This window comes from Papio anubis, chromosome 12 (genome assembly GCF_008728515.1).
Source record: "Papio anubis isolate 15944 chromosome 12, Panubis1.0, whole genome shotgun sequence".
Classification (NCBI taxonomy): domain Eukaryota; kingdom Metazoa; phylum Chordata; class Mammalia; order Primates; family Cercopithecidae; genus Papio; species Papio anubis.
Window position 1 is genome coordinate 1,543,238 of NC_044987.1, and position 25,494 is coordinate 1,568,731.

The following is a 25,494-nucleotide window of genomic DNA, read 5'->3' on the forward strand; positions in this document are numbered from 1 at the left end:
CTGTGCATTTGGCAGTGGCTCTAATCTGAAACTGTATCAGGGGATATAGCTTGAGCACTTGATTTGATGTCCAAAAGCAAGTAAGAAGATCGTTTCCAAACACTTGTTTTGTTATGCCAAGGAAGTTAGATGGACAAAAGAACTGACCTTATAATCCAAATGGAGCTGGTAGCCAGGTCACCTGAAGCTGTGCTTTGGAGATGCCAGAACAAAAAATTAGTGTTCCAGGAAGTCCTCTGCTTCTGTCCTCCACCTTTTTTGTTTCTCTTCTTCTTAGTCTGTTTCAGAAAACAACAATCTATGTACTAAGGCATCAATGAAGAAAGTAAGTCTTTTTACTCTTAAAGCAGGTGAGCTCAGGGAAGCAGAGTACATGGATTCCAGATGTGGTCATGGCAACTGAAACCTGGCTGTAGCCATCAGCTCAGGCTGAAATTTCAGTCATTCTTGACTCCTGATGTGCTTCTGATTTAATTTAATTTTTAGTTTCATTTAATTTTTAGTTTTCTTCTGCCCGGGCCTTGAGGTTTCAAATGGATTATCCAGATTTCAAATCCAAAGCCCGCCAGGCCCTGCTGTTCCACTGCAGTTTTTTTCTTGAAAAAAAAAACTTAGATCTTAGATCTCCACTCCCACTCCCATACCCTACATTCAGTCCAGATGCAAATCCCAGAGCTCCACCTTCAACACCTTTGCAGACTGCACGTCCTTGTCAGTACCTATACTGTTGGCACTCTGGTCCAAGCCACCCTGCCTGGATTTCTGCAATAGCCCCCTGGTCCCAGCCTCAGACCCTCTCTAGTCAGGTCTCAACACAGTAGCCAGTTTCCAAATGTGCACCATGTCATCTCTTACATTTCTGCCTCATTTTGAGTAAGAGCCAGAACTTTGAGCATGGCCTCCAGAGCCCTACTGGCTCTCCCTCCCCTGGCTTCTCACCTCCTTCCACTCACTGGCCCCAGGGCACAGCTACCTCCTTCTTCAAATTTGCCCAGCATGTTTCTGGACCTTTGCAATTGCTCTGTCCTCTTCCTGAAACTCTGTCCCCTGAGAGCCACAGGACTCACTACTATATTTTGGGGGTCGTTGCTGATCCACCTGTTATATAAAATCACATCCCTAGTCCCACAACTCCCCATCCCCTCTTTCTTGCTTTAGTACCCCTGCCCATATATTATTTATTCAGATTGATTTATCTATTTGCCTCTTATCTGTCTTTCTTTTCATTTAAATGGAAACTCTATAAATACAGGGATGTTGTCTGTTATGTTCACTACTGTATTCCCAAATCTGAGACCAGTGGCTAGACATAGAAGGTGCTTAGTAAATATCTATTGAATGAGTAAATACAAAAAAACGTTCCCAGGGCATAAAGCATTGATTGATGGCCTCTTTATCTCATTGTATCCCTCATTTGCCCTTGGTTTTCTCTCAGGCAAGATAAGATTTGTTTAATAATTAACATTCTATTTTTTACCATAATTCTATTTTTTTTAAAGTATAATTTCATTTCTACCATTCTCTCAATTTTGCATCAAAGATTGAGGGAACTAATTTGTTCTTACCAAATAGATTGAGGCTTTTGTGGCTTAGATGGAAATACTTGGGATTTTCATCACATTGTGTTTCTACATCTCAGATTTCAAGGACAGGCCTGACTTTGAATGTCAGATTTTTACAAGAAGAAATATACTGTTCTGGGTGGCCTAGCAGGGGTGAAAATCATTCACTTTGTACCCTCACTGCTGGGGTACAAATCTTAGCTCAGCCAGTTACAAACTGTGTGGCCTTCAGGAAATACTAAACCTTTCTTTGCTTTAGTCTTTACTTCTAGAAACTAGAGAAGGTGAATGATGGGGTTAATAATATAAGCCCATAAATTTGAATTGAGAATTAAATGGATTCACACTTGAAAAGTAGTTAGAACTCATCCTAACTTATGAAAATGTTTATTTATAAAAACAAAATGATACCCTTCGTTTTCCTGTCTCTGGAACCATGAGCAAGTCATTTCCTGTCACTGCACCCCGATTCTCCTCCCAATAAAATGAAGGGGAAGGTAGGAAAGGTTGAATAATTTCTGACTGTGATTTTATCCACTCTAACTTTCAAAGTCTGAGGTGAGGCTGTCTCAGAGCCAGGAAGACAGATTTTGTGCTTCTGATTTAATTTAATTTTTAGTTTCCTTCTGCCCGGGCCTTGAGGTTTCAACTGGATTATCCAGATTTCAAATCCAAAGCCTGCCAGGTCCTGCTGTTCCACTGCAGTTTTTTTCCTGAAAAGCAGAGCGGATGCCCAGGAAACATTCTAAGAAGCCTCTGGGGAGATCTCTGGGCAGGCAGGGGCAGGCTGGGTGGCCCCCTGGGCTGTGAGGGCTCCTGGCAGTGCTGGGAGTAGCTGGGGGTACTTAAATCTCCAGAACCATGGGTGGGATTGGGAGGGGCCGTGGTGACAGAGTGACCTGTGCCCCAGGAGGCCTTTGCAGAAGTCTTTATCAGCAGTCCCCAGTGACCCAGCCCAACAAACGCTCAGGAAGGCAACTGGCAACCGTGACCTCTCAATTAAAGAACGGAACTCAAATTTCCATGCTCAGGAAAACCTCCTGTAGAAGCTCAATCATCGTAACCTCTGGTGGACCTTCTTGTTCAAAGTGACAATGCATTCCTTGCCACGCCCTAAGGTGATGAAGAGAGACTGTGTCTGTAGCTCACGTGCCCATCGGCACGCCTTCCCATCTTCCCTCAGCCGTGCCCTGCCACCAATTCTCAAAGAGTTGAAGATTATGCTTGTCCATAAAGCTCAGCTTGTAGAGCCAGTCTTTCCTACCACGAAAATGTGTTTGTTAGCTCCTGACATCCCCTATTCACAGAAATAAAAGGATCTTTGCCACTCTGTACTGGCCGCTTTGTGTGTGGCCTTCCAAAACTGGATGTTGTTCATGAGCTAGGACCGGCAGGAAATGTCAAGCTATCCTCGTCTTTGCCCTTGGTGCCAGTGACTTGCCTGCACAAGCTATGGCAAGGGGACCCCAGGGAGAGGCTCTAGGACGTGTCACTGTTTGTGGCTTGTCGTGCCAGCAAGAGAAGAGAAGGGCTATGAGCCCATGCTGAGCCACCTGAAATTCTCAGCAGCTGACTACCATCACTTCTTAACTCAACCCCAGATACAATCTTAGAATAAATCTGAAGGCCAATAAGCTTTTCCAGTAATAGGTAGATTTAATGGTCTTGACTTTGTATTTTCTAGAAGTTGACTCCAAGGTGTTCAGCTACGTTGATCTCCTGGAAGAAACTAAAAAAGAAAAAAGTAAGATAGAAAGACAAGGAAGGTGAGAAAAAGGAAGAAATAGGGCATCTGGCATAGACTGGATGCTCAATAAATGTTTACTGGATGATGAATGAATGGTTGGCATAAGTCATAACAAGATTGTTATCGATGCCAGAATGGGACCGACACAGCCTCCTTTGAGCACTGAGGAGACAAGATATGTTGCAACAAAAGGAAGAGAGGCCACTGAGAATTAGACACCTGAGTTCTAATCTCAGTTCTGCAGCTGTGTAATAATATGTGTGACCTCTGGAGAAATCACTGATGGCAAAAGAACTCAGGGTTCCCATCTGTAATATGATGGAGTCAAAGAAGACAATGTCCTAAATCCTGCTAATTCTAAGAGCTGTTTGTTCATTGCTGCACTCAACAAACACTCATTGAGTGTGTATGTCTTCTAGACTCTGAGAATAGAAAAGGGAAGAGGTTAAGGTGTTTAGAGATGCTCTCAGCCATGTGGACACAGTACTGTAGCTCAGTGTGTCAGAACTTTAATAGCATAAGCTCCAGGGGCCACAGAAGCAGAGGGAGGCCTAGGCATCTATGGATGAAGCAACCACACAACCCAGTTTGTGGTACAGGTACAGAAACAACCGACCGTAATACAGTTGATTCCTATTATTAGGGAGGCATGTTCCATGAAACTATGACTTTGTTTCAAATCACAGTAAAATGAGAATCGTCCTACAGGGCTGCCTTTCTCAAAGAATCGCCCTTTAATTTAAGAACTCTCACTCATTTCTAAACACTTGGACTCCTATTCAGGACTAACCTTTTCTTGCACAGTTTTGAAATTATAGGTCATTGAGATAGAAATACAACTTACTGAGACAGAATTCTAAATGCTTCTTTCATACCTGGTTTTGTCCACTTCAGTTATCAAAAATCTTGACTTTAACAGTTAAGTAGGACAGTGGTGTTCTGTAGTGGACCCAGGTAGAGTGCAAGGAGTTGATTGTTAAATATTTAGGAATTTTGCAAGACAATTAAATTGTTGGTAACATAAGATTGGCCCTGGCAGTAGTTTTTACCCCACAGAAATCAGTAAACACTGTAAATCAGAGCATTCTTCTTGTTTTTTGTTTTGTTTTGTTTTGTTTTAACTGTAGAGCTGGTCTACCAGCCCACCACTGGATAGAACTCACATGGTTCAGTTAGCAGTTAAGAGAATTTACCTGGAGGAATTTTTCACAATCAATGTTTGGAGAATTAAGGCAATGCATGATAATATTACAGAATACCAATCACTCCCAAACTCCATACTTTTAACTGTATTTGTATGTAATCTATGTCATTATATTTTATTACTTTCTAATTTAAAGCTATTTATGTGCTTACTTAAATACATTGATTTTTAAGGGAACTTTTGTGACAGCTGTAAATGGGAAAAAGAACACGGAACCTCTTAGTCTATAATAAATTGTGATAAATGAATAACTTTAAAATAATCCCACCATATATCACCTAAAGTCATCCCACATACTTCTAGAAGTGTGTATAGTACACAATAAAGGTTATAAAATAAATTCTTGTCATAGTCTCCAGTGTTTTTTCTCTAAGAAATAATCATAGCAAAGGTTATGGTACATTTACTACGAATGAGGCATTACTATATTACATACACATTATTGTACATACAATTACATACACATTAATATAAGTGCATTAGTTACATAGATTAACTCATTTAATCAGTGTAAAACATCCTACAAGGAAGGTATTATTATATCCCAGTGTTACACGTAAGAAAACTGAAGCACAGAGAGTTTAAATAACCTGCCCAAGGTCAGTGGCAAAGCCCAGATGAACTCCAGACAGTTGGGTTCATGAATCCGTGCCCTTCTTCATTATACTTCATCACTGCAATGGCAACTCCCATTGAAACTAAAAATACATACAATGCTCGAGTTCCTTCAGGACTCCTGAACTTTGGAAAACATTAGAAGCCACCCCAATGAAACAAAATCCATTTATATAAGAGTATAAATTTGTGATAAAGTTATTACAGCGTTAGCCACCTTTGTAGCAAAAATAGTGAATGTCCACTATTAGGAGGATGACGGAATGAATTAGGTTATACCTGCACCATGGAATATTAAATAGTCTTTAAAAATAATGAATGCAAATTGCACCAGAAACTTGGAGAGATTTCCATTGGTATCATTGTAGAAGAGCAGAAAAATGCACACAAAACATGTATAATAATCTCATTGTTAATGAAGTATACATTGAAAGTGTCCCTTCTACTGCCAGCCATAGGAGTTTTAAGCCTTAAAAGTGCCTGCTCATCTAGTAAAGTGTGAAGGGATAGCTGTTTAGTTTGTATTTCCCACTGCTGGTGAATATGAACAAGATTCCATATACCAGCTTGCCATTAGTATTTGTTCTGAGAATAAGCCTTTGCAAATTTTTCCTTGCTTATTAATCCCCTCTTTTTAATTTACAACAGTTTTGTTTTTCTTCTTCATTTTTGTGTGTGGCCTCTTCTTTGCAATCCCCCAATCCAAAAATGTTTTATTTGTCTTTTGGCTTTGTTATACATTTTTTATATACAAAATGTTTTATTTTTTATGGTATAGTCAAATATGCTTCTCTCTTTTTTTTTTTTTTTTTAAAGCTGCTGGATTTTTTTTTTCCAGTCTCAGGTCAAAAGTGGAGAAAGAAGGAAAACCAAATAAACCCAAATAAAACCTCGACTAGAAGTGTCTTCCTAGCAAGACTCGGAACCTAAAATTATTCCCCATGTGTGCCATGCCCTGACCTTCCCTGTAAAACATCATTAAATCTCTCCAGACAACAGGACTGGAGACATTTCTATTTAAGTGTTTTATACCCCAGTTTCGTGCTTCTCACTTTAATTCCTGTTTATTACCAGCCCATGTAGGCACTGGGAGGGCTTCAGGGCCAGAGAGTGAGGAGGAAAAAAGGGTGGCAGAGGGAGTTGAGTTACGTTAGTGTACTGATGGCACAGCAACCCCTTGTATGTTATTATCCAAATTAGTGGGTATTAGGTTCTATTTAAAGCTTAAATCTTCATTATCTCCTACTACAATGGTGGATTTAAAAAATCTAGCACGTCTTTGAATCAAGGTAGAGCCTTAGTTTGGCTTTCCTGCCTCTTATTTGGTCTGTTTGCCCAATTCTTCCCTTTTTTTTACTCAGTGTTTTATTTAATGGGTTTGTCAAATCTACATTCAATTTAACTTTTCTCATGAAGATCCCCTGCAACCTCACAAAGTCGTGGAAGGATGACTGTTTCTCAGGTTCCCCTCTGGGTGCCCCATCTCCAGCGCTCTCCCCTGCAAACTCGACTCCCTCCAGCTGTTACAACTGCCCAAGTTGAAAGCTGTCCATTTACATTTGACTCCTCTCTCCTTCGCCCCAACACAATTTAGACATAAATTCAAATGCCGTCTACAAAGACATCTGCAATAGCTGTCTCCTCCTCCAAATATTGTCTGCTCAGGGTCTCTTGATGTCACCTTCATCTTCTTTGGCCTGAGTGATCATAATGGAATCAGCACCAAGCCCATCCTGCCAAAGCTGTCTTTCCAGAGCATACCTTTTGCCTTCCCACGTTGAAGCACCAGTGCTTAAAGGATAAAATCCTTGGCGTGGTACCCAAACGCCTTTGTTTTCTGATCCAAAACTACTTTTGCCACCTTATCCTGACTATTCACATAAATTATTTGCAGTACCCTTGTGGGATGCATGTTTGGTAGCTGTGTGAACCAGGGGAGAAACTCACGCCCTGCTCTCTCTCATTGTGTAGTTCTTTCTGGGACTGCATTGCCCTTCCTGCTGCCCAAAATGTGCTCCCCCTTTCCCTTGGAGTCTACGTCCTTGTCATCATTCGAAGCCCAATTCAAGTGTCAGCTGCTCTCTGAATATTCCCTGAGGATCATAGTCAAAATGAATACCCCCTGTTTTGATGCCCCTTTGTACTTTTTAATACCCCGATTCTAACATTTGCATTTATCTTAGAGAATTGAGGTTCTGCTATCTCTTGACTAACTGCGTGTCTTTGAAGATAGGGCCAGCATCACTGTCATCTTTGTCAATTTTGTCCGTAGGAGATTGAAAGTAATGTTCCCTGATATATGTTTGCAGAAACAAGAAGGAAGGAAGAAAGGAAGGAAAGAAGGAAGGAAGGAAGGGAGGGAGGGAGGGAAGGAGGGAGCAGGAGAAGGGAAGGGAAAGGAAGGGAAGGGAAGAGAAGGAGAGAAAAAAGAAAATTTATGCTCACCTTAAACAATGCTTCCATGGACTGCACTTAGCTTGTTTGTGTCTTGTTTCCTTGTTTTGTTTTACTAGTTTGTTTATTTTCTTATTTATTTTAAGTGATATAATAGCACTTTTAAACTGGCTGTGGAAGGCTGTTTACAAGGTTTATTTGTGATGAATATTTAAAATGTGACTCACAGGCCAGGTGCATTGGCTCACGCCTGTAATCTCAGCACTTTGGGAGGCTCAGACGGGTGGATAGCTTGAGGTCAAGAGTTCGAGACCAGCCTGGCCAACATGGTGATCCCTGTCTCTACTAACAATACAAAAACTAGCCGGGCATGGTGGTGCATGTCTGTAATCCCAGTTACTTTGGAGGCTAAGGCAGGAGAATCACTTGAACCTGGGAAGCAGAGTTTTCAGTGAGCCACGGTTGCACCGCTGCACTCCCGCCTGGGTGACAGAGGAAGATTCTGTCTTAAACTAAACTAAAATAAAATAAAGTGTGACTCGCACTGCCTATATGAAACTCATAGGAAGACCCCAAAAGAGTACTCATCATTAGCATCATTAATCACGTGATCACTTCTATTTTTATTAATTACAGTTCTGATTCCAAGGCATGCTAACTCCTTTATAAAAGAGAAAGATTATTTCCTTTTTTTTTTTGGGATGGAGTCTCACTCTGTCGCCCAGGCTGCAGTGCAATGGCGCGCTCTCAGCTCACTGCAAGCTCTGCCTCCTGGTTTCAAGCGATTCTCCTGCCTCAGCCTCCCAAGTAGCTAGAATTACAGGCATGCACCACCACGCCTGGCTAATTTTTGTATTTTTAGTAAAGACGGCGTTTCACCATGTTGGTTAGGCTGGTCTCAAACTCCTGACCTTGTGATCCAAACGCCTTAGCCTCCCAAAGTGCTGGGATTACAGGCATGAGCCACTGTGCCCGGCCGAAAAAGATTATTTCTATAGTAGAATCTGGGATTCACATAATCTGGGTTTCTTTTGTTGTGCTTCATGAGGAAATTGACCATAACCCTCCTGCCTTTTCCCCTACTTGGGGAGCAGAATGAGGGTCAAGGGAAAAAAGGAAAAATAGCCCGAGTAACTGTCATGCTCAAACTGGGAGCACCGAGAAATGGGCAGAAGCCAGACTGGAGGTTTTATGGAGCAAAGCCCAATGGCTAATAGTAATGAGATTGCTAGAAGAAAAGAGGCAGAACTGAAAACCCTTGGGGAGACTCTGGGAACCATCTGAACTAAGAGAGTTAATCAGAAATGGGACCTCCAGAGGTTTCCCATCTCCAGCTAAGCACTGCAGCACCTGATCAGGTGACTCCGGTTGCTGATGGCTGACAGCTTAATTTACAAGAACGCCAAGCAACAGAAATTTGAAAATAAACCAAATATGCACTGCGTAAGGAGAGGGAAATGTGATTCTGCAGTCCCTAGCATACTTTACCCGAAGCTTCATCAACCCCATAATAAGATGATACCTTACCTGGATGAAACGTTAATACTAAATATTACGAGAAATTTGCTGGAGATTGTGCTGTACATATTTCTGGTCTAACTTGTCTCTCTTGTTTTAATAAAGAATATGTATGTATGTGTGTACGTATAGTAGAAATTTCCATTAGGAATTAATCCTGATGTCTTAATAGATTAACCTTGCTGGTACCTAATATAATTTATTTTAAAAATGAAATTCCTACTACAGCAAAGATTTTAATGGGTAGTCTTTTTTTGGTATCCCTCTGGAAATCTCCGGGCCTGAGGCTGCATTTTTCCTAAAGGCCCACTCCCCTGTCGACTCTGGGAGGAAGCCGTCCTGCACAACAGCTGTGAAATCAGACCAGTGTTTCTAAGTAGAATCTCTCAGACAAAGGATGGGACTCCCACCTACCCCAGCATTTTGCACTGCCTGAAATATCTTAGCCTTTTAATAGCATTAGCCTTTGCACCCTTTTCCTACTCTTCCTCTCTGGGCAACCAAGAGGCATTTCGCTACTCTAGGATGACAGGCAAATGTCTGCCTTCACGTTGAGGAGACTCAAAGGACCAGGGACTTAGCACTTTCGAATGCCTGGTGCATTCAGGTTCTCAGATACAGGATTTCAGCAGACTCTTTGATACTGACTTTTCTGATAAATTGTGATTCCAGCAATCGTGTTACCTCCGTTACACAAACTTTCTAAGACAACTTTTCCAGATCTGCACCCCACAACCCCCACCCACAAAAAAAGAACACAAACAAACAAAACACTAGATCTGGTTCTTGTACACACTTGAGGAGGGTAAAGGAAAAATGTTCCAAGCTGGCAGTTCTTCCCCTGAAGGCTCTTCCTTTATCTGCCATTTTCCATCTCACAGAGAGAACCTGTGATGGTTTGTATTTCCAGAAAACCATTGTTGGCTAGGGTTCTATGCCCTACACCATTGGCTCCATTTCAACACCATTTCTAGATGCCTGCCTGCACTAAGGCTCTATCCTCAGTCCTGCCATATAATCCCTTTTTTTCTGTTCTATAAAATGGCTCCTGTATAAATTCAGAGGGTCTAAAACAATCTCTATAAAGAGGCTTCTGTTGTAGCCCGCTCTCGTGAAACACGTTTTCAGTACCCTTGAAGGTTCCTACCTTTGATGAGGATATCCTTATCCGATAATCTTTTAGCTATAAGCATATGAATGTAGAATTCCCTATGTAAACATGATGGGGTTCTAAGAGACACCACGGTCCTTTCCTCAAAGGAAAAGGCTTCTCTGATTTCCAATGAACGTCTTCTCCCCTAAGCGTGCTGGAGTCCTTCAGCCCCAGTAGATATGTTGCAAAAAGCTGTTCCTCCTCCTGCTTGGTGTGGCAGTGTGCTGGCCGGTGCAGCAGAAGTGTGAAGGGGAATGGGAGGCATTTCAGGACTGGCAACCATTTAAATTCTAGAGGTCCATTGCTAACGATAGTCCTAGTTTAAATTAGAGAAATGCCATCAACTACAGTTCTTTCTTTGCTCTCAAAAATTTTTGTTCTCTCCCTTTAGGTGCCTATTTTACAAGTTTGGAAAAGTCTAATTCAGGAAATGCCCCTAATGTTGTTCTTGGTAAACACTGTATTCTTTCAGTCTAATACAGCGAAGATTAAGATGATTTTTGTCTTACTCTCTTCACTCACTGTCACAATAAACTATGATAAATTGCATTTTCCAAAATATTTTTTGTTTAATTTCCTTCCTTCCTTCCTTCCTTCCTTCCTTCCTTCCTTCCTTCCTTCCTCCTTCCTTCCTTCCTTCTTCTTTCCTTCTTTCTTCCTTCCTTCTTTCCTTTTGGCTGAAAATGTATTTATTTTGCCCACATCTGGATTGATAATTTGGCTGATAAAGAATTATAGGAATTGTCCAAAACACTGACAGCTTAACTTTCTTATAAAATTCCTCCAATGAGTTTATGTCCTTTGTAGGGACATGGATGCAGCTGGAAACCATCATTCTTAGCAAACTATCACAAGAACAGAAAACCAAACACCGCATGTTCTCACTCATAGGTGGGAACTGAACAATGTGATCACCTGGACTCGGGAAGGGGAACATCACACACCGGGGCCTATCATGGGGAGGGGGGAGCGGGGAGGGATTGCATTGGGAGTTATACCTGATGTAAATGACGAGTTGATGGGTGCTGACGAGTTGATGGGTGCAGCACACCAACATGGCACAAGTATACATATGTAACAAACATGCACGTTATGCACATGTACCCTGGAACTTAAAGTATAATAATAATAATAAATTAAAAAAAATTCCTCAAGTAACATTTCTAATTGAATTATAACAAATACATAAAAGGGAACATATTATATGTGTAAAGCTGAAAGAAATTTTTGAAAAAACTAAACATACTCATATTCCCTAAGGGGGGGACTTGAGGTTACATTAGTGTATTTATTATGATATTGAGTACCTATTATCAACCACAAGTGTCTATACTTTATGATGATATTCTTTAAGCTGAGTTCGGTGACATGGTTGGTTCCTTCATTGCCTCTGACCAGGCAAGTTGGGTTTCTGGGGGTTATTAGATGGAATTTCCCAAGCTCATGGATAGCAACCTGAATTGTGTTGCTTCCTCTTGGCTAAGCCCTGGTCTAGCTTCTCCCATCGTCCATTTCTATGCCTTTTTTCATCATGCTTCTGACAAGATGTGCTCAGGCTGTTGGACTGCCTTCTAGCATTGTATTTGGAAAAATTAATAATCATAGTCACAAAGTGCTTTGACATTCTAGAGTGCTATAGAACCACTTAATGCTGATGGAATTGCTACTGAGCTGTCTTCTTCCAATCACATTTTCACAGGGTGTGGAGGTTTTGTTGACAGCTCTGGTAGATGAAGTTTGAAATATATGAACAGTCAGATAGATGAGAAATGGGTGGTGGCATCACCAGCTTTCTCTCCTCTGTCTTTGTCTTGGTGTCTTAACCCCGTCGTAAAATGCCCACGCCAGAGCAGAGAGGATTCAAGGGTCCGGTTGGGAGGGGCCAGTAGCTATTTGATATGGTTCAGATATTTGTTCCCCTCCAAACCTCATGTTGAAATTTGATCCACAATGTTGGAGGTGGGGCCTGGTTGGAGGCATTTGGGTCATGGGGGCAGATATCTCATAAATGGCTTTGCACCCTCCTTGCAGTAGTGAGTGAGTTCTCACTCTTTTAGTTCTCACCAGAACTGATTGTTCAAAAGAGGCTGGCACCTCCTCCCCTCTCTCTCGTTCCCTTCCTCTCTCACCATGAGATGCCGGATCCACTTTGCCTTCTGTCATGAGTGGAAGCTCCCTGAAGCCCTACCAGAAGCAAATGCTGGCCCTGTGCTCCTAGTACAGCCTGCAGAATCCCTAGCCCAAGAAACCTCTTTTTTTTTTTTGTAAATTATCCCCAGTCTCGGGTATTCCTTTATAGCAACACAAAACCAGACTAAATCTTGGTCCTTTTGTGTTACTGGTTGCATAAATTCTAGGTAGTTCAGCAAAAGAAACTGAAATGAAACATTGGTTTTGTATCTCCAGCAGCTCTAGAGTGTGGGGTCATGAGATCCTGACATGTTCGCAAGACACATTGACATATGAGGGGATGACACAGATCACACTTTAAGCTCACAATTTCTCTTGAATTCCAAAGACATTCACCTTCACTTCGCCTCAGTAGTCCACTCTCCTGACCACACACTAGAACTTGAAAATGCTGTGACTGTAAACTCCACTCTCTGACACCACCATTCCCTCTTTCTGTGGCCCATGCTCTCCCACCACATCCACAACTCCAGCCCCTTAATTATACCCTCTTCTCCAAGTCTGTTGGTTTCCTCTTAGCATCAGTGAACTTCTCCATCCGTCTTGGGACTACTTACCTACCACCTTGTCCTTTCTCCACAAGCGCCCTGCAGAACCTCATGCTGAGCAGCCATGACATCATAGGCTCTTCTACACCAGGATTCTGAGCACAGCTGCAAGGAAACAATTTAAGGCCACAGACTGATATCACTAGAAAGTTATGGCTTGAGGCTAACTCGGGCCATCTTCATTTCTTGGTATTCCTCTGCCTTGACTATTTTACTTTTTACCACTCCCTTCAAGCTTTCTATATATCCTTTATATTCTTAACGAATGGCCTTGCTCCAGATTTACAGAAAAAATGATCAGCTACAAATTTTTTCAAATGTTTACCCACCACCACCAGCAGGCTATCTGCATTCCTGCCTACCCCACATCTTCTTTCCCACCTTAGCCAAAGAGGTATACCACCTTCTGCTCAAAGGTACGCCCCAACCCACAGGTACCTAACTCCATTAATGTGTCCATGTGCTCTCTTGTATTTTCAAAATCACTTCTTTGGCCATTTTCTTTGAAAAAAGGGGCATACTCAAATCTCTATATCTTCACAAAAATTTCACACAATTGTACGTTCCTGGCTGCTGGTCTTGTCTCCTTCCGTTGCTTCATAATCCACTGAATAAAAGAGTGATCTACAGTCATGATTTGCATTTCCTTATTTTCTTGGCACCCTTCAAGTCATGGCAGCTTCACTTCTTTATGTGCCTGCTAATTCATATTTCTTCCATTAAAATAAAAAATGGTCTCCCAATTCCCAACCTGGCACTCATCTGAATTTACATCTCTCTAGTATTAATGTTAGCAACTATTCCTTTTCTTTTCTCTTTAAAACTTGAGGCTGGGTGCGGTGGCTCATGCCTATAATCCCAGCACTTTGGGAGGTGGAGGTGGGTGATCACCTGAGGTCAGGAGTTTGAGACCAGCCTGGCTCATAACCACCATGGTGAAACCCTGTCTCTACTAAAAATACAAAAATTAGCCAGGCGTGGTGGCTTATGCCCATAGTCCCAGCTACACCAGAGGCTGACACATGAGAATTGCTTAAACCTGGGAGGTGGTAATTGCAGTGAGCTGAGATCACACCCCTGCACTCTAGCCTGGGCAATAGAGTGAGACTCAGTCTCACCAAAAAAAAAAAAAAAAAAAAAAAGAAGAAGAAAAGAAAAGAAAGAAAGAAAACTTCAGTTATTCTTTAAGACATTATTTGCAATAAAAACTGTATATTTATGTAATATACAGTGGGTATTTGATGAATACTCACCTCCCCAGTTGTATTGTAAGCTCAATACAGGGAGAAACTGTGTATCTTTGCTGAACATTTTAACCCTAGTTCCTAGGACACCTAGTAGGTGTATAATTAATGTTTACTTGAATGCATGGATCAATGGATGCACTCATGGAAAATGTAGCACCCTTATTTCTTCTAGAGTTTCTCTTCCTTCTCTGGGCTTTCCTATTCAGTTTCCTTCACTAGCCCATCCTTCATATGTGATTGTTTTTCAGGGTATTATTTTTGCTTCTCTTTTCTCATTCTTCGTGATATGTTTATACAGTCTGTTCATTGCTGTGGTTTCAAGTATTCACTCCCTTCTAAGCTTTAGATTATATATCCAACTTTTTCTAGACAGGGATACTTTAAATTCATCTCTTCAAAAGCTGATCTCATCTTCTCCCTCTATTTTCATTCTAGTCTCTTCTTATAGCTCAACTTATGGCTACTGGCACAATTAGTAATGTCGCAGCCCAAGAGACTTGGAATCAATGCAAGCCACTGTTCCTTCTTGTTCTTCACATTATTGCTACTCCTGCCAACCCTGCCAATTCTACCCACCTAATAGGTTTTAATTTGTCTTCTGCTGACCATTCCCACTGGTACTATCATTACAATTTCTTGCTTGGAAAATAGTTTTCTGACTTGTTTGCTGGTCTCCAAACTTACACCTTCAATCTATTTTCCATAACAAAATCATAATTTTATAGTTCCTTACTCAAAAAACGTTGAAAAGTTTCTGAGTGCTTTTTGTAAGAAATGCAGAAGAATTTCATGGCGTCCCCATTGAACTTGAGTTTGCCCCGGCTGTCTCTGCACTCTGTCCTCTCCCTGACCTTCAGCAGCACTGGGCTGACACAGTGTGCATTCTCACCCTTCCCTTCCTCTGCACAGACTGTTTCATCAGCCCATGCGACTTGCCACTTGTAAAACTGCTCTTGCTTCACAATTTAGTTCATTCATTATCAACTCAGCAAAGGCTTCTCAACCAACGTGTGTTACGTGCCCTCCTTGGCTTTTCCATAGAGCCCTGTCTCTACTTCTGCTTTCGTGATTATCATGATGTTCTCTAACTCTGTTTCTCTACCTCTCCACTGTGAACAGTTTAAAGGGTACAGACTACATCTCCTCAATGCCTAAGACACGTGGCATCCATTAGATAGTAAGAGATAATAAATGTGCATTGAATTAGTTTTGAACTCTGCATATTAATGTCCTGTATGAGACAAGTGGGCTCCTTTCCCACCAAGCTTCTTTTTTAATGTTTTTTAAATTTTAATTTAAGTTCTGGGATTCTTGTGCAGAATGTGGTTTGTTACGTAGGTATACATGTGCCATGGAAGTTTGCTGCACCTATCAACCCATTATCTAGGTTTTAAGCCCCACATGCCTTGTCCTAATGCTCTCCCTCCCCTTGCCCCCAGTCCCCCAACAGGCCCCAGTATGTGATGTTCCCCTCCCTGTGTCCATGTGTTCTCATTGTTCAACTCCCACTTGTGAGTGAGAACATCCAGTGTTTGGTTTTCTGTTCCTGTGTTAGTTTGCTGAGAAAGATGGTTTCCTACTTCGTCTATGTCCCTGTAAAGGACATGAACTCACTCTTTTTTATGGCTGCTTAGTATTCCATGGTGTATATGTGCCACATTTTCTTTATCCAGTCTCTCATTGATGGGCATTTGGGTTGGTTCGAAGTCTTTGCTATTATAACTCACCAAGCTTCTTGACTTTAAAACATGCTGAAGTTATCTGGAGTGAAAGAATGAATGGGTGCTCTGCCACCTTGAGCTCTGGGAAGGGTGTGCTGGAGATTGGGACACACCAGCCTCAGGAAGGCTTTAACTCAGTCATTCCAGGATTCTTGTTCTCTCCTGGGACCTGATGGCTGCTTTGGGTTCTCATGAGGTTTCATTCTGCAACAATATGGTAGAAGCAGTTCCTAGATGGCTTCTGTCACCATTCAGAAGGCTTTGACCTGGCCCCTTGAACTGCCAGTTGGTCTGTGCTAAAGGAATAGAGACTCATTTTAATATTGGTCTAAGACAATCTGCTGTGTCTAAAAGTTCCTAAAAGTTAACTGTAAAGGACTTTTCAGTTCTTTACAGAACTGAATTCTCTAATTTAGATAATTTTGAATTATCCAAAATGTGTGCATCCCTATCTTTGAACTATCCCTGTAGTGCAGATGGTTGGGAACTGGCTGAGAGAAAGGCTGCACTTGTGCTATATGGCTGCACACCCCAAAGAACTAGAGGAGGGTGCACCCTTGAGACCTGATTGCAACTTCCTTGAAGTCTGCCTTTTACACAATGGCAAACTCACAGTAGAATCAATCCAGGGAAATCATGAGGAAGACGGGCATTTGGGAACATTCCACACATCCTCATGGACTGCCTCCACAGCAGATTTCCTGGGCAGCAGGGCCCTGTCTGCCTGTTGCCTGGCAGGCATCACCAACTTAGGGTACCACGTCTCCCCCCTCAGACCTTCTCAGGCTGTATTAGTCCATTCTCACACTGCTATGAAGAACTACCTCAGACTGGGTAATTTATGAAGAGATGAAGTTTAATCGACTCCCAGCTTCAACAGCTATACAGGAGGCGTGGCTGGGGAGGCCTCAGGAAACTTACAATTGTGGCAGAAGGTGAAATGTAAGCAGGCACAGTCCTCATACGGCCAGAGCAGGGGAGAGAGAGAGAGAGTGAGAGTGAGCAAAGGAGGGAGTGCCACACACTTTTAAATCGTCAGATCTCATGAGAACTCACTCACTATCCCGAGAAGAGCAAGGGGGAAATCTGCCCTGTGATCCATTCCCCTCCCGCCAGGCCCCTCTTCCAATGCTGGAGATTATAATTCAACGTGAGATTTAGGTGGGAACACAGAGCCAAACCGTATCACAGACCACGTATATTCCAGGACTTACCTGTTCTATACCCCGTGCATTCGGGAACACACTGTTTGCTACCATATTAGGTTAACTCATTAGTCTTGATAATATTAGTGGTTAACAGTACTAATGGCTAACATTTTGGGGGTGCTTGGCAAATACTAAGAATGTTTCTCTTAGTGTTTAGGTTTATCTCCTTCAATCCTACCTCAGCCCTTCGAGGTATGTCCATGTCCTACCAGCTTTTGCTACTCTCAGTTGAAGACATTGAAATGTTAAAGATTATGTAACTCAGCTAAGGGCACTGCACTACTGAATGGTGGAGCTGGGATTCCAGGCCGGATAGTCTGATTCCAAAGCCTGTGTCCTCACCCCCACGCTCTAATGGGCTAGCGGTGCTATTGCACCTGCCCCATCCTCTAATTCCTGCTGTTTGCTCTTGCATGTTCTGCCCCAAGATGGAGTCTGCCTTCTTACCCCTGGAGCCCCTCTGTCCTGAAAGGCAGGCAGGAAGGACTGGGGCTGGATGCATGTCCACCCCTTTCCCAAAGCAGCTCCCTCAATGCCTTTAGGAGTTGGTGTGCACACATTGCAGCTCCCTCGCCCACCTCCAGTGCAATAACTCTGAGGAATGTGTTCTACGCTGGCTCCAAGAGCTCCCCAAATAGGATGAAGTCCCGTTGGCTGGCAACAGTCGCTTTTCTGACGGTGCTTTCCTTTATTTCGCAAATAAGCAACCGGTCTTTTTATCCTTGTGTTAGTGTCTGCTTCTTTGAGAATCCAAACTGAAACAAATGGCTTGCTATGTCACCCACTCTCAGGCCCCCTGCAACAACTTCGAATGCCCCAAAGAAAGTAAAGACTGACACTGAGGACTTTGAAGCCGTGTGTTTGGCTGGCTTCTCTGTCTTTCCAGGGGCCCAGCTCTGCCTTTCTCTGCCTCTCAACATTATCTGCTTTACTCTTTCTTAAAGCAGATGCCTGATCCCCTCTGTGGGGCCTTCTCACCTTGCTGTGAACACATTTACAATGAGTCACTGCACCTTGCTCCATTGCACCTGGAAGAATAAATGGTTCTCACCTCTCCTCCCTGGGATCACGTTATTTGGTGGCTGGTTATTGCAACAAAAATAACTGCAGGTGAAAGTGGCAAATGAGCTCACTCCACTCACTGTCACTCACCTGGAAGCCCAGCCTACACCTTTCCAAGAAAAGCTGAAAAGCTGTCTCCATCCCCACAGCAGGAACCCCACGCCAGGCACTTCATTTGGCCTATTTTTGAGTGCCCTCTGGGTTTGGAGTACTGCACTCTGTATATTCTTTCAGCCTTGTAGCTGGTGTTAGAAACCAGTTGCTCTCAAGAATATCTTGTTTGCCCTGAGTTCTGGACTCCTGCAAGTTTCAGTAGATTCTGGAGTTTCACAGGTCTCTCCAGGCTTGAAGAAATTGCCTGCAGCAAACATACAATGAGCTCCTCATTTCCCCTGCAAAGACAGTCCAGGGAAAGAGAAGACCAAACAGAAGCAGAAAGCAAAGGCAACGGTGTAACATTTGTTTTCATTGTACTGCCTGATTTTGACTTTTATTTTTTACTATTTTTTTCTAAAATGTATTTTTATTTCTTTTGATCTGCCAAAAAATAAAACAATCACAAACACATGTATAATAGTCTCTTTCCAAAATTAACAGCCAGCCTCTCAGCTGCACCCAGCCAGTATTTACCGCAGGCACAGAGCAGTTATGTAGAGAGTGCAGCAGGAATCCTGTTATGCACTGAGTTTTGTCCCCTCCCCTTTTCTCACATTCATAGGTTTAAGTCCTGACCCTCAGTACCTCAGAATGTGACAGTATTTGGAGAAAGGACCTTTAAGAAAAGGTAATTACACAATTAAATATGATCATAACAATTGGGCCTTAATCCAGTATGACTGGTGCCCTTATGAGGACAAGGAGAGGCACCGGGAGGCGCCTGCACAAAGAAAGACCCCGTGAGGACACAGCATTCTCCACGTGCAAGCCAAGGAGAGCAGCCTCGGGAGAACCTATCCCCATGGATACCTGGATCTCAGACTCCTACCTCTGGAAATGTGAGAAAATAAATTTCTGCCATTTAAGCCACACCGTCTGTGGTGCTTTGTTTCGGCAGCCCAAGCAGATTACTACAAATACCCTGTGTGCAAATCAGGGCACTTGGACTAAAACCACAGCAGAGGCACTTAACTGAGTGTTGCATCTTTAGAATATCACTTTGTCTCTCTGAAGCTCAGTTTTCCTCTCCTGGTGATGTGGTAATCGTACCATTCTCCAAAAATTCTTCAGGTGACTCATGTACAACATGTGTGTGAAGGGACCCTGCACACAGAGGCTGGTTTATGGGGGCTCAGTACATCTTCAGTGATTTAGTGTCTGAGAATGCAAGGAGCGGGGAGGATTCAAACTTCTTACAATTTAGCTGCCATGCAAGTCATAAACATTTACGAGGGTCAGGTAAAAACAAGTGATTGATTCTAAGTGTGCACGATAAAGAGATCTAAAAGATTGCAGAAAAAGATGTTGGTAGATGGTTTTAACTGGGTGCCCGGGAAAGACTTCTGAAGGTGGGCCTCAAGCTAGCCCTGTAGGAGAGGCAGGATTTGAAAAGTGGAAAGGAGGGAACCGCCCGAGAAATACATGCATGGAAGCGTGGAAGTTGTTGGCAGTGGGGAGTTCTGTGGTTCTGAGGATGGCTGCGGTGGGTGGTGAACCATGGGAGATGAAGGTGTGTTCCTGATGGTGGTGGGGAGTGCCGATGCTCTTCCCTTTGGATTCTGGGAAAAGGGTACTTCCAAAGGAATCCTTACATTAGGAGGGAAGCTGAACTACATTACCTATGATCTCTTTTAACTATAAGATATCCTGATAGGGTTAAAATGTGAGTGAAGGCTAGTTAGGTTTACTGTGGAATTTAGATTTTATCAATTATATAACTGGACACAAGTGAAGAGCTTTTTAAATGATATGATATATGATGAGAAAACATGCCTACATAATTAATCTGACCATATGCTGGCAGCATATGCCGAGGATACCAGTTAGGTGCACAGTGGAAAAAGGACCTTAGTGCTTAGCTTTGGCGCTACCATTTCCTAGCTGTGTGAGGGCTCTTAGGAATATGGTTTCATTTATTTATTTTTGTACATGAATTCATTTATCGGAAATAATTCAGTGTGCGCTTATTATCTTCCATGCACACTCCTGAGCAATGTGGAAGTGATAGAAAATAGCTACTGATCTCACGTATCTAACTATTGAGTGCTAACGATGGAGGAAGCATTGGATGTTACAGGAGTTAAAGAGGACACAAAACTAGTCTTGAGGATTCAGGGAGGGCTTCCCTATGGAGATTACTCCTCTTTCTCTAGCTAAACCCTGTCTATATTTTCCATTGCCTCCATCATAAGTCACTTTAAAGTCAACACACCCAGTGTTGTTCTCCTCATCACCTCCTTCTCCTGAGGCAACAAATATCACCTCCCAAATCATTAGACTTAATTTCAAGGAACTAGAAGCTCTCTCAAATCTTTTGTTCCTTCAGGTTAAAAACCAAAGTCAGCTCTCACGCATCTTTTTACCTTTCCTCCATAGTCAAGACTGCCCCTAGTAAATGACATCAGACATGCACCTAAGCATGAGCCTCCATCTCTTTATCCATCGAGAAAAAGAGGAAGGGCTGTGTTTTCTCTGCCCACTTCCTCAACTTTCTTTAAGGGCAAACAAGATAAATGAATGCAAGCTCTAAAAGCTAAATAAATATAGAGTAGCCTGCTTTAAAGAAAGAATTGGCAGAGGGTAATGACTGATTGGATGTGGAGGAAAGGTAAAAAGATACACGAAAACCGACTTTGGTTTTTAACCTGAAGGAATAAAAGATTTGAGAGAGCTTCTAGTTCCTTGAAATTAAGTGTAATGATTTGGGAGGTGATATTTGTTGCCTAAGGAGAAGGAGGTGATGAGGAGAACAACACTGGGTGTGTTGACTTTAAGGTGACTTATGATGGAGGCGATTGAAAATATAGACAGGGTTTAGCTAGAGAAAGAGGAGTAATCTCCATAGAAGTAAAGTCATGGGGCAAGGTCAGTGTTTAGACAAAGACAGGTAAAAGAGCATTGTTTATGTCATTTTGAAAAAGAATGTTGGAGTGTTGGGGTTTTGTGCCTCTGAGGCCTGGTGGGCTGGCTGCTAGCTGTTGTGGTCCATGATGGGGACACATCTGAGACGTGGAATGAAGACCAGGTGAGCCAGGCGAGGAACAGGGACATCACACTCTAACACGGGTGTCTGGTGTGGTGAACAATAGAGAAGGATTTGTAATCGACTCTTTGAAGAGCCATGTGTGGGAAGAAGAAAACAACTGAGTCTTGGGGTAAGTTCAGCCTTGGTGGACAGAAATTAAGCGTAGTTGAGGGATGATAAATACAACATTATGGATAGATATCCTTAGCGTGAGACAGAGTGCAGGGAAGTCTGGTTTTTTGCCCCTGTTTTTTGCCCCAAGTGTGGGAGTATTCATTCAGTCCATTCTACAGGAGACTTATTTACAGAAGGGAAGCACACGACGCAGAGGCTTTGAGGGGAAGGCAGAGCTCCCTGGGAGGCCTGAGCAGCACGCATATTCTAATGCTTTTGTTGGAGCCATTTCCAATTATTTAATGAATAATTGGAATCTAATCATTTCCTTGATTTAGCAAATCGAAAATTTTTTTCCCTCAAGGGCAAAATACCTTCGTTTTATTTTCTTCTCCATAATTAAGTAATTTCTTAATTAGTAATGTTCAACTCATCCAATCTGAAATGACACATTTTATTCCTTTTTATAAAAGCTTGCGTGCACACACACCCAGCCCCTGCCTGGTGGTGGAGTGCTTGTCATTCCTGGGCTCCTTTGTGTTCCTGAGCTCTCTCCATCTCCCTCTTTCTCCGGCATCTCCAGCGGTTCTTCCTGAGCAGTGGGGAAATCCAGCTGTGTCATCTCACACTGGCTGACTTCCTGGTGGCTGTAATTAGTGCGAAGGAGTTTCTCCTCTGTGGGGATGTCACACTGCACCATGGCTTTGCACCTAGCAGGCAACCTTACTTTTTGGTCTTTCTCACTTGGCAGGCAGGGGATGGGATGTCTGCTGCAGAGGCTGCCCTAAGTTGGCCTGTGCTGTGACATTCCTGAAGCACTTTGCACCTGAGGCTGAGGCTGAGGCCCTGGCTGCAGGGAGCACAGCTCCCCCAAGGCCCCTTTCTATTTTCGCAGGCTTTTTCTCTCTGCTCCACTAAACCCAGCATCAGATGTCACTCCCCTGTCTCTGTCAGCTGTAGACTACAGAAAATGGTAGGGGTCCAAGCAAAGGCTGGTGTGTATTGGACTGAACACCTAATTTAAGAGCTGAGACTGTTCATTTCCAAGGTTGTTGCATCCTCCACCAAGGCTGGCAATAGAATGTCAGACATCTCCACCAAGCAGCTCAGTCAACCAGCGACCTCTGACTGAGTACTTGGTGTGTGCCCAGCTTCATGAAAGCCCTGCAAGGTTAGCAGGGCAATTCCCAAAGAAAGTATTATCTAGTGCACTTTGTCAGGGTCCCTGTTACAGACACCCCTCCCCTGCACACATGTGACCGCAGCCTTCTGAGCTGACTGATGAAGACCTGGCTGGGATGAAGGAGAGCTTCACTCCCCATTTTCACTGGTTGCTACTCTGTCCCCACCCAGCTTGCCTAGGGCCAGGTAGTGAGCACGATAATCATCCAGCTCTCCAATGATGCACAATTAACGTTACAGTAATAGAACAATAATGGCTGCCTGTGGTAGGGACTTTGAAATCTCCAGATGAAAGGCCGGCAGAAGTACAGTGGGCTATTATTAGCATTTATGTAGCCCATTTCATCTTCAAAGCACTTTGCAAATATTAACTAATGAACACAGAATACTGCCATTTTTTTTCCCCTGAAGGACTGGGAGGGGTAGCTTCTGATGAGAGTCTGGACTTAAATGGAAACATTGCTTTGTGACTCGGAGACAGAAAAACTCCTTTCCTCAGTAGCCATCTTCAGGCGTCTTAGGGAGGGGGGCTCTGATGGCCAGAGAAGACGCCTGCGCTTGTAGGTGGGTGGATGGGGCATCCGAGTACAAGATAAGCCAACACTGTCAGTAGAAGCACTGAATACAGTCATGTGAGCCACACAGGTGATTTGAAGTTTCCTAGAACCACTTTTTATTTTTATTTTTATTATTATTATTTTTTATTTTTTTTTTAGATGGAGTCTTGCTCTGTAGCCCAGGCTGGAGTGCAGTGGCTGGATCTCAGCTCACTGCAAGCTCCGCCTCCCGGGTTTAGGCCATTCTCCTGCCTCAGCCTCCCGAGTAGCTGGGACTTCAGGCGCCGCCACCTCGCCCGGCTAGTTTTTTTGTATTTTTTTAGTAGAGACGGAGTTTCACCTTGTTAGCCAGGATGCTCTCGATCTCCTGACCTCGTGATCCGCCCGTCTCGGCCTCCCAAAGTGCTGGGATTATAGGCTTGAGCCACTGCGCCCAGCCTAGAACCACTTTTTAAAAAATAAAAAGAAATGAGTGAAATTAGTGTGAATAATTTATTTAACCCAATAGAGCCGAGACATTATAATTGTAACAACAAGTAATCAACAGAAATGTATCAGTAAATTTTTTTTTCTTAGTTTACATCTTTTTGTGCTAAGGCTTTGAAATCCGTGTATATTTTACACTTAGAGCACATCTCAGCATGGACTAGCTGCATTGCAAATGCCCGATAGCCGCCTGTGGAGAGTGGCTCTGCACACAGCAGCACAGATCCAGACTGCCTTTGAGGAAGACAGCCTAGAACGCCTGGTCCTGCTACTGGGGACTGTCACTCACAGCACAGGGTAATACAGGGTCAAGTGTATGGTCTATAGTGTGGCAGACTTAAAATTGATACTGATTCAGAAATACTACTTGCATGACACTGGACATATGATTTAATCCATTTGAGTTCAGATTCTCCATCTATAGTCAAGGAATGCTACTAGCTGCAATGTCACAGTTTTAGAAGAATTAAATGAGATTACTTTTGTAAAGCACTTAGTGCAGTGCCTAGCATGTAATAATAATGCAATAAAGAGTAGCTATTATCATATGAATAGGATGAGCTTGTATTTCAGGGCCCTGGCTCTCTCCCATCCTCCCCTGGCACCAGGCGCATCCTAGTTCCAACTCTGCACCTGGCTGGGCTTTGGCAGTGGGGTTGGTAGATGAATTTCCTCAGCCTTAACCCATGTGTGATCTCTGTTTGCACACTGATATATGCTTATATGTGTGCCCAGGACCAGGAGCCTTTAGAGGGTCACATAGTTTGAAGAGAGGAAGGATGAAGGGGAATTATTTCTGCAAGCCCCTCATCCCTTCAATTACTTCTTTGGCTATGCCTTAAGGAAAGAGTCTAGACCCTCCATAACTCTTGACTGCCTTTAGCCTAACACCCTCCCTCTTGCAATGATTTGGTCCTCTAAAAGTGTCAGAAGGTCTTGCGTCCCCTTTGTTCATTCCATTCCCTCCATCTAGAAAATCGTTCCCCTGCCTCAACTCACACATACTGTGTTAACTGTAGTCCTGGCCCTGGTAATACCTCACTGCACTTAACTGTTCACAGCATGGCGACCAGAGCACACTAGCTTCTCGAGAAATGCTCACCGAACCCTTGCTTTGTCCACAGAGAAGTGATCGGGTGATATAGGAGAAGACACTGTAGCAGCTGGGGCAGGTGGGCTCCACCCCCCACCCCAGGGTGTGCAAATTCTGGGTGCTTTCACCTGAAGCACAACCTTTCTAAATGTTGTCTACAGGAATTCTTTCACATTAACTCACTTTGAAACAAGAAGCAACAGTGGAAATGTAGGCTGCCCTATCAGTAAATGATCACTTCTGGAAACATCTTTTTGGTTAGCACTTCTTAAAGCTCAGCTCAGGCAGAGGAATCTTTCCCCATGTTTGGAATGTTTGTTCCTCGGTGCCGTAAAGAAATAGCACTTGAGCATAAATTTAATTTATTTAGTAATTTTTACTTCCTGCAGGACGGGTACACTGTCCAGCAGTTTTGCCACGAGAGTACACTGAACAAAGGAGACAGGGCCATTTATAATCTGACGCGTCCACCCTACTGCTATGTCCGGTTTCCACTGGCTGGAATGGGACCTCACATTCTGTATTTGTCCTGACTGGCTAGCAACTTAGAACTTTTTAAAAGAGGCAAAGGTAGAGGAGAACAAAGGAAGGAGGAAGTAACTTGTGGGATGCTGAGAAAGGTAAAAACACTTTTAAATAAGGAAGAGGAACAGGCTATGACCTAATGCTTGCTTGGACCAGTATAAGCATGCCACGGCAAATATTTAGGCTA

General features: G+C 43.0%; 1 protein-coding gene and 1 long non-coding RNA gene across 6 annotated transcripts in view; both read left to right on the plus strand.

Moving 5' to 3' along the window:
• Positions 1 to 25,494, plus strand: part of OPCML (opioid binding protein/cell adhesion molecule like) — a 1,159,098-nt gene that overhangs the window by 289,470 nt on the left and 844,134 nt on the right. The window lies entirely within an intron of this gene.
• Positions 15,824 to 25,494, plus strand: part of LOC103878037 — a 34,532-nt gene continuing 24,861 nt past the window's right edge. For both annotated transcript variants that reach the window (XR_638012.4, XR_002517373.2), the window contains exons 1-2: positions 15,824 to 21,480; positions 23,832 to 23,986. This is a non-coding gene — a long non-coding RNA (uncharacterized LOC103878037). The remainder of the gene's footprint in view (positions 21,481 to 23,831; positions 23,987 to 25,494) is intronic.